Source organism: Sorex araneus, chromosome X (genome assembly GCF_027595985.1).
Source record: "Sorex araneus isolate mSorAra2 chromosome X, mSorAra2.pri, whole genome shotgun sequence".
Taxonomy (NCBI): domain Eukaryota; kingdom Metazoa; phylum Chordata; class Mammalia; order Eulipotyphla; family Soricidae; genus Sorex; species Sorex araneus.
Genome location: NC_073313.1, coordinates 215908492 through 215926544, shown reverse-complemented (window position 1 = coordinate 215926544; position 18053 = coordinate 215908492). Strand labels below are relative to the sequence as shown.

The window sequence follows — 18053 nt, the reverse complement described above, 5'->3', positions numbered from 1 at the left end:
AGATGTAACTTCAAGCATTTGGAAATGCAGAGTGGGAATTCTGAGTAAAAGTGAAAAATTCATTATTGTAGGTGTGTCTGCATGTGTGCATGTATGCGTGTGTGTGTGTGTGTGTGTGTGTGTGTGTGTGTGTGTGTTGTGGTGATGGTGGTGATGGTGGTGATGATGGTGGTGGTGGCATCTGGAATTACTAATACCAGAGAGCCATAATTTTGTCCTGTATTATCCTGGTCATCTCTCTCCCTATTTTCCAAGTCGGCGCTTTTTAATACTGGACTACTGAGCCAGTTGTCATCTCTCTAAAGTACTAAATACAGTGGATACTTTATAGCCTTTATTTTATAGGGATTATTTTGACTTGTGTCAGGATTGACTCTTGTCATTTCTTTCTTGATCACATCTTCTACTATATCTCATTTTCCTTCACTGTTCAATCTTTTATTTGTCCCCTCTCTCTTCCTAAAATTCACACGCTATCCATAACTCTGATTAAGATTTCAAGTGAAGTTTTTAATGTGTTAAATTTAAAAGCCTGTCCTACTATTTGAAGCTAAGCAGTACTCTGGTACCAGAGGAGGGATCGTTATATATGACGTTTCTTTTAGCTATCACTCTAGCTGGGCTTCCGATTTTCTCCTCTTTAAAATCTTTCTATCATTTGCTTTCTTCAACTGGATGCCATTTTCTTTCCTCAGTTCTTTTTCTATTTTATCGGTTGTTCCCATTTCTGGGATGAATTCTCATTTATGTGCTCCAGGAAACTGTCTATGTTCTTTCCTTTTTTCTTTTTCATCAATTCCCCCTGATGGTCCCAACTAACTTTTAGGTCTAGATAACATCTATCTGCTGATGACTCCTAAATCTATAGTTTTGTCTATACCTTTGCTCTGAATTCTTTACCCATAAATCCAAATGCAATCTACTAAAATATCTAACAAGCTTTCATTTATTTTTTTATTTTATTTTTTGGGTCATACCTGGCAGTGTTTGGCTTAGTCCTCCTGGCTCTGTGCTCAAAGATCATTCCTAGAAGGACTCCAGGGTTTATATGAGATACCAGGGATTAAATATGGGTCTGTCATGTACAAGGCAAGAACAGTGCTCAGGACATTCTTCTGGTTCTGCCCTCAGGGATCACGTCTGCTGGGGCACAAGGGACCATAAAGGATGCTGCGATCAAACCCAGGTCAGCAGCGTGCAAGGAAATGGCCTCCCCACTGTACTATCATTCTAGCCCCTCCCTTTTATAATTTAAAAATATGCCTTTAATTTTAAAAAAATATAAAGAATAAAATTTAAAATATAAGTAAATTTTAAAATTTACTTATCATAATGGGGGGTGGTGGTGGAGGAGAAGCAAGAGGCCCGCTGGCAGAACTAGAAGAGCGGTCCCATTGGTGAGGAATGTCCATCCCTCTTCTGGTGCAGCTTAGGCCTGGTCCAGGAGAGAGTCTCTTGCCCCCGCACCTGGCTGTCTTTCCCAGGGCTCCTCAAAGCAGGTGGGCTTCAGTTTCCCCCAAGCATAGCTCCCACGGCTGTAGACATCTTATAGCCTAGTTTTCCTTCTGGGAGAGCCTGGCAAACTCCCCGTGGCGTATGCATATGCCAAAACCAGTAAAAATGATGGGTCTCTAAAATCTCAGGGCTTGGACGAATGAAGACGTTACTGAGACGGCTTGAGAAATTTGATAATCAACGGGATGATGATGATGATGATGATGATGATGATGATGATGATGACTTATAGTAACATACCTAAGAGATAGTTCTCTATTCTATTATTATTCCCCTTTTCAAAAGATAAGTAAGACACAATGTAGTCAAACTATTTTCCTAAGGTCACTCAGCTAGTGGGGGGGCCAGGAACTGAGTTTCAGAAATCCGACTACAGAGCCCATTCTTTTAAACACTTCATAATTCCATGGCAGTGATATGACTGAACAGGCTTAACTATGTAGATATTGAATATCAAAAGACAAATGTTCAGATGGATTCAGGAGAGGTGTTTAGAAGTTGACTCATGGAATTTCGAGAGATCTAGGAGACTAATCCATAGAATGTATAATAGATGAAAAAGTTAGGGAAAGAAGACAGCAAGGAGAGGGATTTACTATTTCCTTAAAGGTTTATTATTTCCTTAAAGGTTTACTATTCCTTAAAGATACCTTATGAAATAAGTTACTTAGAAGTATGGGCAATTGAATTGAGTAGAATCTCATTTTAAGACACTGTGCATTTGAAGTATAATTATGGCAGGTGAGAAGTTGATGGAATGACTAGGTAGCACTGGGGTGTGGCACTAGTAGTATGTCACTGAAGACCAAAGGAATTAAAGGCCTATGTACCAGAAGAGGTCATGGAATTATGAGTCTAGAGTGTTGGGTGGGGCAACTCTTTTAATATTGAAGTCACATATGAATCACTCATGATGAGACAGAAAATGGGGTGGAGACAGAAAGCGGCTACAGACACCAGTGAATTGCAATGTAAGTTTAGTGAAGGAAAGATGGCATAAGATGAGAGACAGAGCCGACAGAATAGGCAGACTCTAGTCAGTGGAATCATATAAGCATTCTTTTCTTATCACCACTTGCTTCCATCATTGTGGTAGGGAAGTCGAAAGTTCCATTCAGCAAAAATGCCTAAACTGGCAACATTCCTGAACAGCTTTTTAAAGGGGTGGAGCTTTCTATAATATTAAAACTTTAAATTACCTCAGAGATCCAACACATTAGCAAAGTAAATATTCACACAGATTAGTTTATAAAGGTATAAAGTATAAAGAATAAATAGGGCCCAGTGGATATAGAGAAATCTTAAAAGGTGGGAGAGTGGGAGGAGGAAGGTACACAGGAAATTGAGGTAGTTTGGCCATTGGTAATATGAACACCAAATAAAGGAGAAAAGAGCTGGTAACCATTAACAAGGAAAACTTGCCAATAGGTTCCCTAGGAATCTTGTGAAAAGAAGAATGTGACAATGAGTCATATTCTACTTAGTTAAATACTCAATCAAATCAATTAAGCTGTTCAAGAAATAGTCAAATGTGCTTTCTCAATTCTAATAAAACAAGAGCTTCAGAAACAATATATATATATATATATTTTACAGAAAATAAATCCTATCCATTACATATGATTATAGAATTGTCTATAATACTAGAAGAAATTATGTTTCAGTGATTAAAAATTCCAGATTTTCCTTGGTTTTAGTAATTCAGAGTCATTGGCATAGCTTAAATGGCTAAGCACAGGCATTATATGTGGGAGCCTAGGATTTATCTCCAGTACTACATGGTTCCCCCAGAGCACATTCAGGAGAAATTCCTCAGTACCATTTGGGAAATAGCCCATGAGCACAACTAAATTTGATTAAAAAAATAAATGCTGAGGAAAATTGTTATTCAACAATGTCAGTTTGGTATCTCCTGAGTTATAAGTACAAATTAGAGTGAAGTGCCTCATTTAAATATATGATTTTGATTCTTAATGTCCCCATAATATGAAGTAATCTATGACAAAAGATGAATAATGGATAAAAACTTAGCACAGCGGGTAGGGCATTTTCCTTGCACGTGGCTGACCCAGGTTCGATTCTTCTGTCCATCCCTCTCGGAGAGCCCAGCAAGCTACCGAGAGTATCTTATCCACACAGAAAAGCCTCGGAAGCTACCCATGGCATATTCGATATGCCAAAAATAGTAACAAGTCTCACAATGGAGACATTACTGGTATCCGTTAGAGCAAATCGATGAGCAACATGATGACAGTGACACAGTGATTCATTGGTTTGTGGTCCTAGAAGCACTAAGAATTGGCATTTTCCATGTTTTTAAAGGCTTAGCACAGTCCCAAATCACTTGGTTCACTTCAATGTTCTGCCATACCTTCCATAAACATAGCCACAGTGATTCTGGAACATGAGTTTTATGCAACTGGCCTTCCATAGTCAGAGGGGAAATGGCTTACACTAATAGGTAAGGACTTTTTAATACATGATATGTGTGTATGTATAAGGGTGTGTGCAGGTCTGAAATATGTGTATATGGGTACATATGACTATAAATGAGTGTTCACATTTAGGCTTATGAGTAATCCAGAGTTATTATACGAAGAAATCTCTGCTCTTTTCCCCACGCCCACCCTCAAGGCATATCTAACTGCAAAATGCAGAGCAGTGAAAGTCAGTTTTATGCAGACTGCCAGGGTTAGGAAATTAAAGGGAGATTGTCAAGAATTTTATGATAAAATTGTTATCTGACATATCAAACTATCCAAAGTTAAGCTGTATTCATGCTGGAATGGTATCTCAGTAGCAAAGAACATGCCTTGCATGCATGAGACCTGCATCCAATTCCCAGCACTGAAAATTATTTTAAAATTATTCTATATTCTGAAGTAAGTCGCCCATTATTCTTTTTCTCAATCCTTCCCTAATTACAATTACAAGCTTTTATGTTATATATAATGCAGCTATCTTTCAAAGCCTGAATTTTAACTAATAGAATCTGTTCATTTTGGAATACTATCAATTGCCATTATTCACACTCAAACCTTTTGCTAATCTTCCTGTGCATGTTCTTCAATAAACATAGCTTTCACAGTATTTATCCATAAAAGACAGAAGGAAACTACCAAGAAGGAAAAATTTTACTCCAGGTAAATATAACTATCAGGTTTTAGAGAGAGAACCAAAGGTCTGGTCATGTATGCCTCTACCAAGAATTTGAGAAAATTTTAAGGTTATATACTTTTCATACATATTTATTTATAATATAAGTCTAACACTAATAAGATAGATTCAAGTAGATCATTGGTCTATGCGTCTTCTTAAGTCATTTTTTCCCCATAGCACCATAGTGAGAATGGTACAAAATGTCCTTGTGAATCTGCTATTTCATAAGATGTTTTAAATTTATGAAGTAATGTAGCATGTTTTAAAGTGCCACATAAAATTTTCTATCAGTACTTTAATACCAAAGAACAAGTCTTTTGAATATTCAGAACTTACTGCCAACTTGCTAGCAGTAAAGCACTGCTTTTGCTATGTATATACACTGCCATTACATGTACCTTAAATAAATGTTCTCTGTTGCCTTAAAAATGCTTCAACAAAACCTCATTTTACCAATTCAAGCTTATTTCTCACTGACAAACACTTCTCTCCATTTAGATTTATTTTACACAGTTTTAACCCCTCAACCCTGTTGTTATTCTATCCCAGGAATGCTATCTCCTTTCTTCTCTAGTCTTTCTTGAACATCTCTCTTCCAGTAAACTCCTCTAATCTTTTTGTCCCTATGGTCATCTGTCAGTATGTCAGTTTAGCATCTATTATTCTGTTTCTGTTAACTAGATTAATGCTTACACTTTTTCCATAGTCTCCACCACCATTGCACTCATTAGAAAATTCATTGCATTCATTGAATTCACTGGAAAATTCTCTACTAGACATTGCTTGTTATTCGAGTTTATACAGTTCAAAATTACATAAACACCAAATCGGAAACCAAAGTACAAGACTAGAGAGGAGAAAAATCAAACAAGTTCAAGAAAACATTATAATTACTAGAGTTTTCTCCTGGTTCTTTATGGAGTGCCATTTCTATATCTCATGATAGTTATTTCCAGTGACTTCAATCGAGATTTAAAGCTGCATGAAACTTCCTCTTCTTGGGGTGTGGGGAAAGGGGTTTAGGGACATACCCATTGGTGCTCAGGATTTATTCCTAATTCTGTACTCAGGAGTAATTCCTGGCAGTGCAGGAAATCATATGAGCTGCTGGGGACGTACCAGAGTAAGCCAAAGAAAGATCCATAACCCTGTATTCTCTTTCCAAACCCCCTCTTTTTCTTATTCCTTCTGACATACAAGATCATGGAGTTATTTTCAAAATTGAGTCATTTTGTGCAAATTCAACCCAACCAAATTTTCAAAAAGTAAAACAGAAACATTTGGAGCAGTTTTCATTAAAGAGAGTGCAATATGTAAAGGGCAAATTGAGGGATTCTGCCACGTTGGTCCTTTCACAACTCACCAATAATTTTTTGTGGCATTTTGGAGGGATTCTAGAGGCACATTGTAGAAATAGCAGAAACCTTGGCCTTGGCTCTGTTGTCCTTTTTCTATTTAGGTTTGAACAAGTCTCTTTCTTCAGCATTGGAAACAATGAACTTGTTCATCAGAGGCAATTCATATAATCCCAAAAACCTCACAATAGAAGTGGCACTCAAACCAAATGAAGAAAATATGCTGAGACTGTTTGGGTTTTCTTTTGTTGTGTTTTGTACCTTTAGATACACTTAAAAAAAAAAACTAGTATCCAGAGTTGATTAAGATTTAGATAATCTATTTTTGTTTATTGAGATTCTAATTTGTATGTGCTTTTTATTACCTGTAAATTTCATTTTTGAGACTGCTACTTTGAAGTAGAAATTTTTTTAAAAAATGAAAGGAACTAAAGTTTGTGTCCAATTTTCACGGTTTCTATTCTGTTGGGGCTTTTTGTTTTGCTTTGTATTGTTTTTGGGGTCACACCCAGCAATACTCTGGGATTACTCCTGGCTTTTTACTCAGGAGCTACAATAGGCAGGGCTCAGAGCGCCGTATGGATTGCCAGGGATTGAACCTGGGTCAGCCATATTCAAGGCAAAGGCCCTACCTGCTGTACTATTGCTCCAGCCCCTAATCTTCTGTAGCCTTTCAAGGAAGCAAGCGATTTAACATACTGTTCCTACATGGAAAAAAATACCATTCAGATATTTGCTCTGGAGGGTATTCATTTACAGTATATGTGCAAAAAAATACCAAAAAAATGTCAGACAATATTAAAAATACTGGGACATTTTATCTACTGCCCTTTCTATAGAGCACTGGTTCAATGTTAAAAGAGAAAAAAACAACATCAGCTGAAAGACAAAAACAGTAAGTTCCATTCAATTCTGTGAATCCTATTCAATAAATTATTGCGTCTTCTAACTGCAGAGTACTTGGATGAAACCACAATGGTCTCTCTGTATATATTTTTAGAATTTCTGGTTTCCCCATCAGATAATCTTGACTTAGTTATCAGTGTCAAAAACATTTTAGCTATCAATTTGGCTTGGATGGAATAACTTCACACTACTAATATTTGGCATTTTTTTTTATTTTACAAAATATAACATGAAAAATAGTCTAAGCAAAAACTAACAAAAATACAAAAATAAGTATGCATATATATAGTGTTAAAATATTAGTTATTTCTAGTACATAAAACTTGGATGATAAAGCAGCATAACTACTGAAAATAAAGTTTTCTTCCATAGTGCCCTTATTACAAAAAGGCTATATAAAACCTTAAATATTTTATGATTAAATTTAAAATTATTCAATTCATGTATATGTAATTCAGAGAGGCCTTGTTTTTACTTTGCGGAAGCATTAGCAGCAGGGATTAAACCCTGCACGGACTGCAAGTGCCCTGAGCTATATCCCTGGATCCCGTAATGCTTTTGTACGCTGAGATATACTTGTCCTGGGTAGGAATTAAGCACTAAGTTTTTAGTTCTAGTATCCTCAAAGTTCGAGAAGCTTCATGACATAAGAATCTTGACTTTAGTACTGTTAAGTGCTTTAAAGTGTTTCCTTTCTTAGGCTAAAATGCACTTTATGCTTTTTTAGGCCTACTCATATTTTCCCTGTAAATCTTTTTAAATGTTTTCATTCTTACTAAATTTTACATTTGTAGGACTTATCTATTTCACATAAACTTTAAAATGTATCAGTACATATTTTTTCATAATATGAATTCTTTAAATGTATATAATCTGGAAAGGTTTAATTTTTGGAAAAAATATCAACTTATCATTGATTTACAATTTTGTGAATTTTAAGGAGACTAGGCCTATTCATCTGTGTGAATATATGTGTGTAGGTTTCATCACCTACATACACATATATCAATCTCCCCCACACACACATACACACACCAAGAGATCTCTCTGATAATAATAAAAAGGAGAAACAGTAAAGAAACAGCAAATGGCCGAAGTCATTTCAGCTGAATAGTTTGTTTATACAACTGAACTTATGTGTGAGGGCAGGAGGGCTGCAAGGGGTCCTTGAGACAGTAGTGGAGCAATAGTTCATCAATTAAGACACTTGTCTTACACATAACCTTCTCTGGTTTGATTCCCATTATCCAGAACTGCCCCCCCAGCCTTCCAGGAGTGACCCCTGAGCACAGAACGAGGAGTAAACCCTGAGCACCACCACGGAGGATGTGACACCCCCCACAAAGAAATAAGTTCTAACCGCAGCAACAATAAAACATTTAAGATAAGTAAATAAAATAAACTTTTTAAAAAATAACTACAAAAAATAAGTCTCAATATGGATAACATGTGACTTGAATGAGACTTGAAATGAATTGAAGGTTAACTTTTCTTTCTCTCTGGAGATGTTATGAGGGATTCCTACTGACATTTTCATTAACTTCTCCCACAAAACCATCAATTAGCTTTAAGAATAGTTTTAAAAAATATTAAATATGACATGAATGAGCAGAGATTTTAACCTGGTAAAGTCTTAAGGAGATGATTGATATAGAAAGAAAAGTAGGAAAGAACAGAAACACATTTATAGAGTACTTAACAATTGAGAATTTATGTCTAAAATAACATTTAGGTTTTTTCCTAGAAGAAGATAGCTAGAAAGCTATAAAAACACTGAAGTATAAGCAAAAGTAGAAACTTGAAAAATAGAATATAATATTTTACCTTGGCACTCTGCAGTTTTACCACAATGATCTGTCCTCCAGGAAAGAACAGCTAGCACCAACTGAAAGGAGAATATCAAATAAAGTTTTCTTATAACTGTATTTGGACCTTGAATTTAGAAGTGCAACAATGTTTTTATTTGTCTTGTCCAAGCTTTTGGTTACAAAAAAAAATGCAACGCTCAGAAGACACAGAATAAGTTTTTAACATTCTCACGAGATATAGAAAAAATAGAAATAGTTAAGAAATAGAGTAAGACTTTACAAAAACACTTGAATTTTACTCACATGTGTTTCTTTACAAAGATGTTGAGGTTTATTAACTTTATCTTTTTTATAATTTCTACTTACTTATTTTTTTTAAAAAAATTTCCTTCCCTCGGTGTTGTTGGTATTTTTTTTTTTTTGCTATGATGACCTGAGGTCATGTATCTTTCTTGTAGAACTTGCACACAGTTGGATATTGTGGACCAGAGATTATATACTTCATTTAACACTAAGGATTCCACTGACAAGGTTGCCAGGATTGCACTCAGCAAGTGGGGTGGTACCAGGTATCAAACACAAGGTCCCATGCTTGCAAGGTAGATACTCTACCACTGAGCCTTCCATAGGCACTGAAAGTTACCCAGTTTAAAATCTTTTTTTTTTTTTTAGCTTTTTGGGTCACACTTGGCTATGCTCAGAGGTTACTCCTGGCTTTGCACTCAGGAATTACTCCTGGCAGTGCTCAGGGGACCATATGGGATGCTGGGAATCGAACCTGGGTTGGCCACGTGCAAGGCAAACACCTTACCCACTTTACCATTGCTCCAGACCCCCAGTTTTAAATCTTAAACTAAATAAAATCCAAAATCACAATACTCTGATAAGAAATGTGGTTTCATTTTAAAATAAGTCTCTAGTTTTACTACTTATATATTTATCAACATAAATTCTTTGTTATGCTCAAAATAAATTTCCCTCTAATTTCTAGAAATAATAAATGAGTTTGGTTTTTACAATTTTTTTCGGAGTGAAATATTTTAGGAGTAGTAAAGCAAGGAAAAGACAATGATTTGAAGTTGTGTATGACTTCCAGGAAATCTATCACTAGTTTACTTATAATTTAACTAGTGAGAAACTGTCTTCATTAATATTTATTTTATTTATGATAAAATTATAATATATATTGTGTAGAGAGGTTATGTCTAAAGAAAGCCAGATATTTGTGCTCAAATGTAAACTTCCTAATAGGAATGATGTCCCAAAGTAAGACTAACTATGCTTTAGTTCATATTTTTATAACAGTAAGATTTGGTAACTATTTCTATGAAGGGCTAGCAAGCTAAGCACAAAACTAAGCTGAAAAGTTGATAGAAGTAGATTGTCTTGCTAAGCTAAATTATAGACTATTAGTTACACTTTAGCAGAGACTTTTTTCAGACACTTCTTCAGACTTGAGCTCATGCTAGTTATATAATCATCAGTCAATAAAAATTCACTTAGTTATTTTATTGTCAAACAGCGTATTCAGATATAATGGTTGAAAACTTTATATTGCAAATAAAGTATCAACAGTATATAGTCTGAAATTTTCTTCTTCATTATGTAGAGTTCTTACAGAAAATATATGTTTATAATGCCTAATGTACCATTTACTAATTTCGACTTTCTAAAGTGAACAGTTTCGTTTCTTACTTAACTAGAATGCTTAGGGAAAAATTGCTGTAGAACAAGACCAGAAATTTGTTTCTTGTAAAGACACCAAAAGTAAATTTTTAGGCTTTGTGAGTATGAAATCATAAAAAATAAATATTTTGGTTTCTGCCCGAGTTCCTGGACAGAGCTCCTAAATCACTGGTAAATCCCTAAAAGATAAGAGCACTAGGAACATTGAAACAGGAGAGATAGTACAGTGGATCAGGTGCTTGCCTTACTCGTGGCCTCCCAAGCTCCATATCTGGCACCCTGTATGGAACCCCAAGCTTCACCAGGAGTGATCCCTGAGTGCAGAGCCATGAGTAAGCCCTGAGGCAGAGCCAGGAGTAAGCCTTGAGCTCTGTTGAGTATAGTCTTCCCCACTCCCTATCTGCAAAGTAAAAGAGCACTAGAAAATCTTTTTATTTTCCTTTCATTGAAAAAATGCTGGGTGGTTTCCTCTTTGGAGACCTGAGTGAATACCAGAAAGACAAAGTTATGATTAGAAGAATATATTGTTTTGCTCCCACCACGCCCCAGCCCAGCCCCAATCTCTACACAGGAGCAAGGATCTGGAAATGGATTTTAATAGGTGACCATGCCTATGTAGGGAAACTTCCATAAAATCCTAAAATACGGTGCTTAGGCAGTGTTTCCAGGTAAGTGTACATATTTCACTTAGAGGGAAAGTGATGCACGTCAACTCTAGGAGCTCCTGACCTTGGGACTCTCCCAGATCTCCCCCCCCCCATGTAAGTTTTCACCTGCCTATTAGATTAATAGGTAATATGTCCTTTACAATCTCCTTTAATAAAATGGTATAAATTAGTAACTACTTCCCTGAGTTCTGTGAGTTACTCCAGCAAATTAACTTAAGGAGGAGGTTTCTGGAACTTCCAGCCTATAGCCAGTTGCTCAGAAGCACAGAGGACGGTATCTAAAAAGAGGGAGAAGGTTGTCTAGTAGCACAGGGCCCTTGTCTGTGGGATATCATCCTGTGTGGAGGAAGTGATGAAATTTAGAGTTTCATTGTATGGTACCCAAATGATGTGAAGATAATTGCTTTTTGTGAGAAAAAAGATAAACTACCCCCACATTCCATGATTAGAAGTGAAGTGTCCTCTGTGAAGGCCTAGGAGTAACCGAGCAGAAGAAAGACTTAGTTACTGTTACGAACTTGCTTTCTCTCTACACAGCTATAAAGCTGAGCTTTCTTACCTCATCGAACTAAGTGGTCTCTACCACAACTACTCTGCCCTTATCGCATAAAAGCAAATACAGGCAATATTTAATGAAAGCATAATTGTCTCCCATTAAAAAATTATTTTGAGACATGTTGTGTTAAATTTGGCACCAATTTTAACAAGTGCCAAAAGTGGCATTAAGGTTGTTGGCCACTATTATCGAACAAATAAATTCTCTTTGTTCTATGTTTAACAAAGTGATTAAACCCCACTGCTCATTGTCAAGGGTTATGGTGATGTTTGTCATGACCTAACATACAGAAAAATGCTTGAAAAATAGAAGTATTGGTCAAAGGGTGTATTTTTACAGATAGGAATGAGGGCTTCTAGGGCAATATTGTACAGCATGGTAATCATAACTAGGGATTCTGTATTATATAATTTCAAGTTGCTAAGTGAAAAAATATCCAATATGAACTCAGTGTTACTACCACATGATAATTGGGGATGAGAGTTCGAAAAAAGGAAATGAGCTCTAGACGTGGCAGTAATTCTTTATTCCCTCCATGATTTACAGCAAGTGCTGATGTCACCTTCAAATAGATAATTAGTGGAAATACTAAACCTTATCTTCTCAATTTAAGTTGGGATCTAAAAATTCTGACTCAGACAAGATCAATTAAATATATATGATTTTGATGTGAATAATTTTTAGTTTTAAAATTGTGATTTTCATAATAAATTATCCTTAATCGAGCAAAGAACTCACACTGCAGGGACTAATAATTTGTAGGTTCATATTAAAACTTTTCTGCTTCAAAGGCAATACTTGCTTCACAGTTTTAGAATAATCTAAAGTTTTCAGAGCCTCAAAATAATTTTAATTTACATGAATTATATGGACGTTCAAATGCTTATGGATATTATCACACTATTCACTTTTAATTTTTTATGATTTTATTACATAATCTAAGAAAAGATTTCTTGTTAATCAGGTGCATGTTATATAATTTGCTTTTCTAAGAAGAACACTTATAAGGGAGACCAGTGATTTTAAAAGATAAGGGAACTAACAATTCCAGTAATGTTATCACTCCTTTGAGTTAGGATCCAACACAAGGCAAGTTTGTGCTAATCAGGTGTTTTTCTGACCTATATAAAATGATTCACCGTCCCACAACCAGTTACTAGAAAAAAAGAAAAAATTACTAAATTGCTTAATTAATTTTTTCTCTTGAGGATGTTTTTGCTTGATTTTCAAGTCTGACATAATATAGTGATTAATTCTGTACAAGTACTTGTTTCATAAATATTTCATTTTTTAGATAGATAAGATTTTGAAGGGCAGTCTTATCTGACAGTATCCCTTGTGTTCTTAACCCAGTATCTGGTACTTCATCACATTTGATTATTTACACTGAATTAAAGGAGAGTGCATGAAACTTTACTGTCACTGATATTAACATTGTTAAGACATATGGCACCTGGTTTCTCAACACAGTGACAACACAAGGGCTCTGCCTGAACAACGCTGTGTTGCACAGTAAGTGCTGTGCTGAACTTTTCTAAGATGTCAAACAAGCATATATTTTAATTACTTCTAAGTAAGTGTTTTTGATAATAAACTTGCATAATTGAAAATTACTATTACCTTAAAATAATCATTCATTAGAAGTGGAGTTTAGGGGCTGGAGCGATAGCACAGCAGGGAGGGCGTTTGCCTTGCACGCGGCCAACCCGGGTTCGATTCCCAGCATCCCATATGGTCCCCTGAGCACCGCCAGGGGTGATTTCTGAGTGCAGAGCCAGGAATAACCTCGTGCATTGCCAGGTGTGACCCAAAAAGCAAAAAAAAAAAAAAAAAAAAAAAAAAAGAAGTGGAGTTTAAAAAGACCTTCCTTTGTACTATACAGCCCGCTTGGAAGACTTCGAGTATCAATTATATTATAATAAACTGCCAGGAGAACTGTTAAATTAAGGTACTAAAACTATTGTTTTATTTGCGGGGGCCACATATTGTGGTACTCCTGTAACTGTGCTCAAGTATCACTCCTAGCAGTGCTCAAGGGATCACACATGTGTTGGGTGTCAATCGTAGGTTTCCTCAAGCAAATTCTATAGTAGTTCTTGACTCATCCCTTTGGCCCTTACAACTAAAAGTTTTCTTCTGAAGAAATTGAAGTCATGAAGATTCTTTTAAGTTAGAAACAAAGAAATTTGAGTATACAATTCTAATGTAGTTAAGTTTCCTTAGGAAAGAATACCTGGAAGTGGAAAGAGGAGATTTTTCTCTTCATTGTTGATGGGGTAATTTTCTACACAAATTTTATGTTACCTATATCCATGTCAATCCTCCTAGGTCTAACGTCATATCTAACAATATGTGCCTCAAAGTAAATAAATGTTGACCTGTTCATCCAGGTTGCTGATTATCTGGGGCCATACAGATACATCATTGTACACAATAATCTGGGTAGCCTCTTTTTTTGTTCATCTTTACAGCCCATAAAAAAAGAACTGCATCAACTTCATCCTCTTTTTTTAATACAACATGTTTTACAAAGTTGTCCATAATACAGTTGTTATGAATATTCAAAGTCCCAGCACCAATCCTATCACCAGAGTGACCTTCCTTCCACCATTATCCCCATTTTCCCAACCACCCACCAAGCCTGCCCCTTTTGCAGGCACAAAATAATTTCTTTTATTCTATTTGTTTCTGGCATGCAACAGCTCCAGCCCCTTGGCCGGACGCTGGACGTGGCTGCCCAGGGATAAGACAGCGGCACCTCTTCCTCTGAACAGAGCTTACACAGGATGTGTTGAGGGGCCCTGGCGAGAGCCCGGGCATCAGGTCCCGAGTTCCATCGGCCTTTGCATGCCCCTCCCCCTGAGCACAGGGTCCAACCAAGAAGTACCCTCTCCACTCCCGCCGCCAGCTCCTTCCCAGAAAAAGGAAAAGAGGAAGAAATTAAGCTAAGCACCCTGCAGATCTGTAGATCCTAAATTTCCCTTTCTCTTAAAATTCTTCCACCCTTGGCTTTAGTCATTGTGATTAGTCCCTTTCTTGGGAAAGGTCTGGAATCCAAATTAAACCTGATCTCCTTGCTAGTATCAGGACAGAGAAGTGGAATAGGGAGTCGCTTCCTCACCCGGTAGCCCCCGCTGCTCCAGGCGGAGCCAGTGTAGATCCTGTTCTCGGCCCAGCCACACAGGGCACCGTGGGTTGTTGAGCTGTGAAGCCCTCATGGCTTCCGGAACCATTGGTAGGGAGGAACTTACACCGAACAATCCGTGATTCAGAAACGCACGTGGTCCACTGAGCGCTGACCGGGCTGGTGACAGGGCTCACCTCGCAGTAGTGGGCTCGGCAGACTCTGTTGAGGGTGGCAGTGTGAGCGAGCACTGAGCCCCAGCGCTGGGAAAGTGCTTCCTTAGAGGAAGGACCATCAACAGTGGAGCTGGGGGCAACCAGCTTTACACCCAGCAGGGCTCGCTCAGGGCATGGACATGTCATGCCGGACATCAGGCTGAGCACCTCACACATGCTAGGCATGTGCTCAAAGGCTCTGTGCTTCGTTTTATTTTGTGGCTATATCAGGCTGTGCTCAGGGCTTACGCCTGGCTCAGCGCCTAGGGGTCACTCCTGCTACTGCTTGGGGTACTATATGCAATGCCAGGGATTGAACAGGAGTCAGCTGCATGCAAGACAAGTGCTTTAATCCCTCAATATTGTGAATTTTAAGCAAAATTTTCTGTTAGAAATTAGTTTGTTGAGCTATATAGTGTAAACAGGGAAGGTGCTTGCCTTGAACTTTGTCAACCTTGGTTGATCCCTGGAGGCTCCACAGCAGTTTTCCCTGAGCACAGAGCCAGGGTCAGCCATGAACATAGGTGTTTCTCTCTCTCTCTCTCTCTCTCTCTCTCTCTCTCTCTTTCTTTCAAAAAAAATTTTTAATGCCACACATCATCATAATATGAAATATATATGTATGCCTCTCGGAGAGCCCAGCAAGCTACCGAGAGTATCCCGCAGCGCACGGAGGAGCCTGGAAAGCTCCGTGTGGTGCATTCGATATGCCAAATATAGTAATAATAACAGTCTCATTCCCCTGACCCTGAAAAGAGCCTCCAATCATTGGGGAAAAAACAAGTAAGGAGAGGCTGCTAAAATCTCAGGGCTAGGGCGAATGGAGACTTTACTGGCGCCCACTCAACTAAATTGATGAACAATGGGATGACAGTGATGACAGTGATACAGTGATACTATTTGTTACTACTAAATGGCTAATGGGCTTGCACAAAAGGTACTTCAGTGAAAGAAAATTTTAGAAACTATAGCACAGCAGGTAGGGCGTTCGCCTTGCACAGGGCTACCCCTCTCAGAGAGCCCGGCAAGCTACAAGAGAGTATCTCGCCCACACGGCAGAGCCTGGCAAGCTACCTGTGTTGTATTCGATATGCCAAAAACAGTAACAAGTCTCATGAAGGAGACGTTACTGGTGCCCGCTTGAGCAAATTGATGACCAACGGGATGACAGTGACAGTTATATGTCACCATGGGGTAGTTGAGTCCTTTCTGAGGGTTTATTAAACTGGTAGTTCCTAATTGAGCCTTCTGTTACATGTGTTTTATTTTTGTTGAGTTCATTTGGATCCTATATTACTTTTCCATCTAATTTTGTTCGTTCCTATTGTCAATATTGTGGATTTTGAAAACGTTGCAAGGCTGGATATGTGACCATGTGCTCCAGAAACTTCAGGATCTGTAGAACTGTGCCAGTGAGTTTACATGGTGGCAGCTCTGGAATGTGGGTGTGACTGCCAGGGATGCTGGAAGTCTGGGGCTGAGGAGTGGTGCCCCCATTCTGAGAAAACCCCAGAGTCCTCAGCCTGAAAACCGGTGTACCTGGAACTTTCATCAGTTTGGTGTCTCTGCAGAGATTAGTCATGAGGTAGTGGAGCTGAGCCATTGGCATGGCAGTTTCAGTGGGGTGTGGGCTGGGTGTGTCACTGGAGCTTCGGTAGGCAGGGACTCAGCCCACCCCCTCCCAAGGTTTTCAGCTTGGAGGCTGGTGTACCTATGACTTTTAGTGACTTGGCTTGCGTTTCTTCACAGATTTAGTTGTAAATCTGTAAAGCTGGGCTAATGGAGTTTATAAGGTGGTGGCCGTGGGATGTGGGTCAACTTTGTCTTCATAAAAAATCTGTGTTTAAGACACTTTTAGACTGGGGCCAGTGTGACAATACAGTGGGTAGGGTACTTGCCATGCACATAGCAACTTGGGTTTGATCCCTGGCACCCATAAGATCCACCAAGCCTGCCAGGAGTAAAGATTCTTTTAGATTCTGGATCCTGGGCCAGAGAGATAGTATAGCAAGTAGGGTATTTGCCTTGAATGCAGCTGACCCAGATTCGATCCCTGGCACCACATATGGAGCCCCACCAGGAATGAGCCCTGAGCACAGAAACAGGAATAAGCCATGAGCACCCAGGTAGAGAAGGAAAGGGGAGTAAAGGAGAGGGGAGGGAAGGGGGTGGGAGAAGGTGATGGGAAGAGGAAGAAAAGGACTCTTCTATATGCTGACCCAGACACAATCTAATTCCTACTCATACCTCAAAACCTGGTTTAGCTGCTAATGTATATAAAAGTCACTATTAAGGGCTGGATAGAGCACAGCGGGTAGGGTGTTTGCCTTGCATGTGGTCAATCGGGGTTTGATCCCTGGCATCCCACATGGTCCCCTGCGCACCATCAGAAATAATTCCTGAATTCAGAACCAGGAGTAACCCCTAGCATTGCTGAGCGTGGCACCAAAACTAACCAAAAAGCCACTATCAGAGCCCTTCTAAACTGAATAAAATGTTATTTTACCAGTGTTCTGGGAACATCTAGGCAGAATTGTTTATTTACTTCTTACTTTTCTAGCTTTAAGAGTACTAGCATTAAAAACAGGAAGTGGGGGGAGGACAGGACAAGCACATCCATTTTCCTGTCTCTCACAATGCAAAATGAAAGAAGCAGTATGGAGAGCAAAGATTTTGCAGTACTTAAGTTGGGTTTAGTAGCCATGCTACTTTAGGCTAGTCTAAAGTTCTTGTACAAATATTATCTTTTACTATTCTTCTAATAAAGGCATTTATTAGTCAAAACATAATATTAGGTTGACAGTGTTATTATTCATATTTTATACTTATGGAAAATAAAGTCTAGATTAAAGTAACTTATCCATAGCTAGCTAGCTAATAAGGACATAGCTTTGATTTGAACCTGAACAGTTTGACTCCAGAGCATTCATTATTGCATTTCACTTTCTTTTAAGACTTTGACAGTGAGGTCCAAATAATTCAGTTTCTAATTCTATCTACTGGGTAACATAGGAATATTATATTTGAGGAACTTAACTTTGAAGATTTTCAGCTTTGGGAA

General features: G+C 38.1%; 1 long non-coding RNA gene across 1 annotated transcript in view; it reads right to left on the bottom strand.

Moving 5' to 3' along the window:
* Positions 1-18053, bottom strand: part of LOC129399987 (uncharacterized) — a 56613-nt gene that overhangs the window by 8656 nt on the left and 29904 nt on the right. Inside the window, exon 2 of the long non-coding RNA XR_008627329.1 lies at positions 8760-8820. This is a non-coding gene — a long non-coding RNA (uncharacterized LOC129399987). The remainder of the gene's footprint in view (positions 1-8759; positions 8821-18053) is intronic.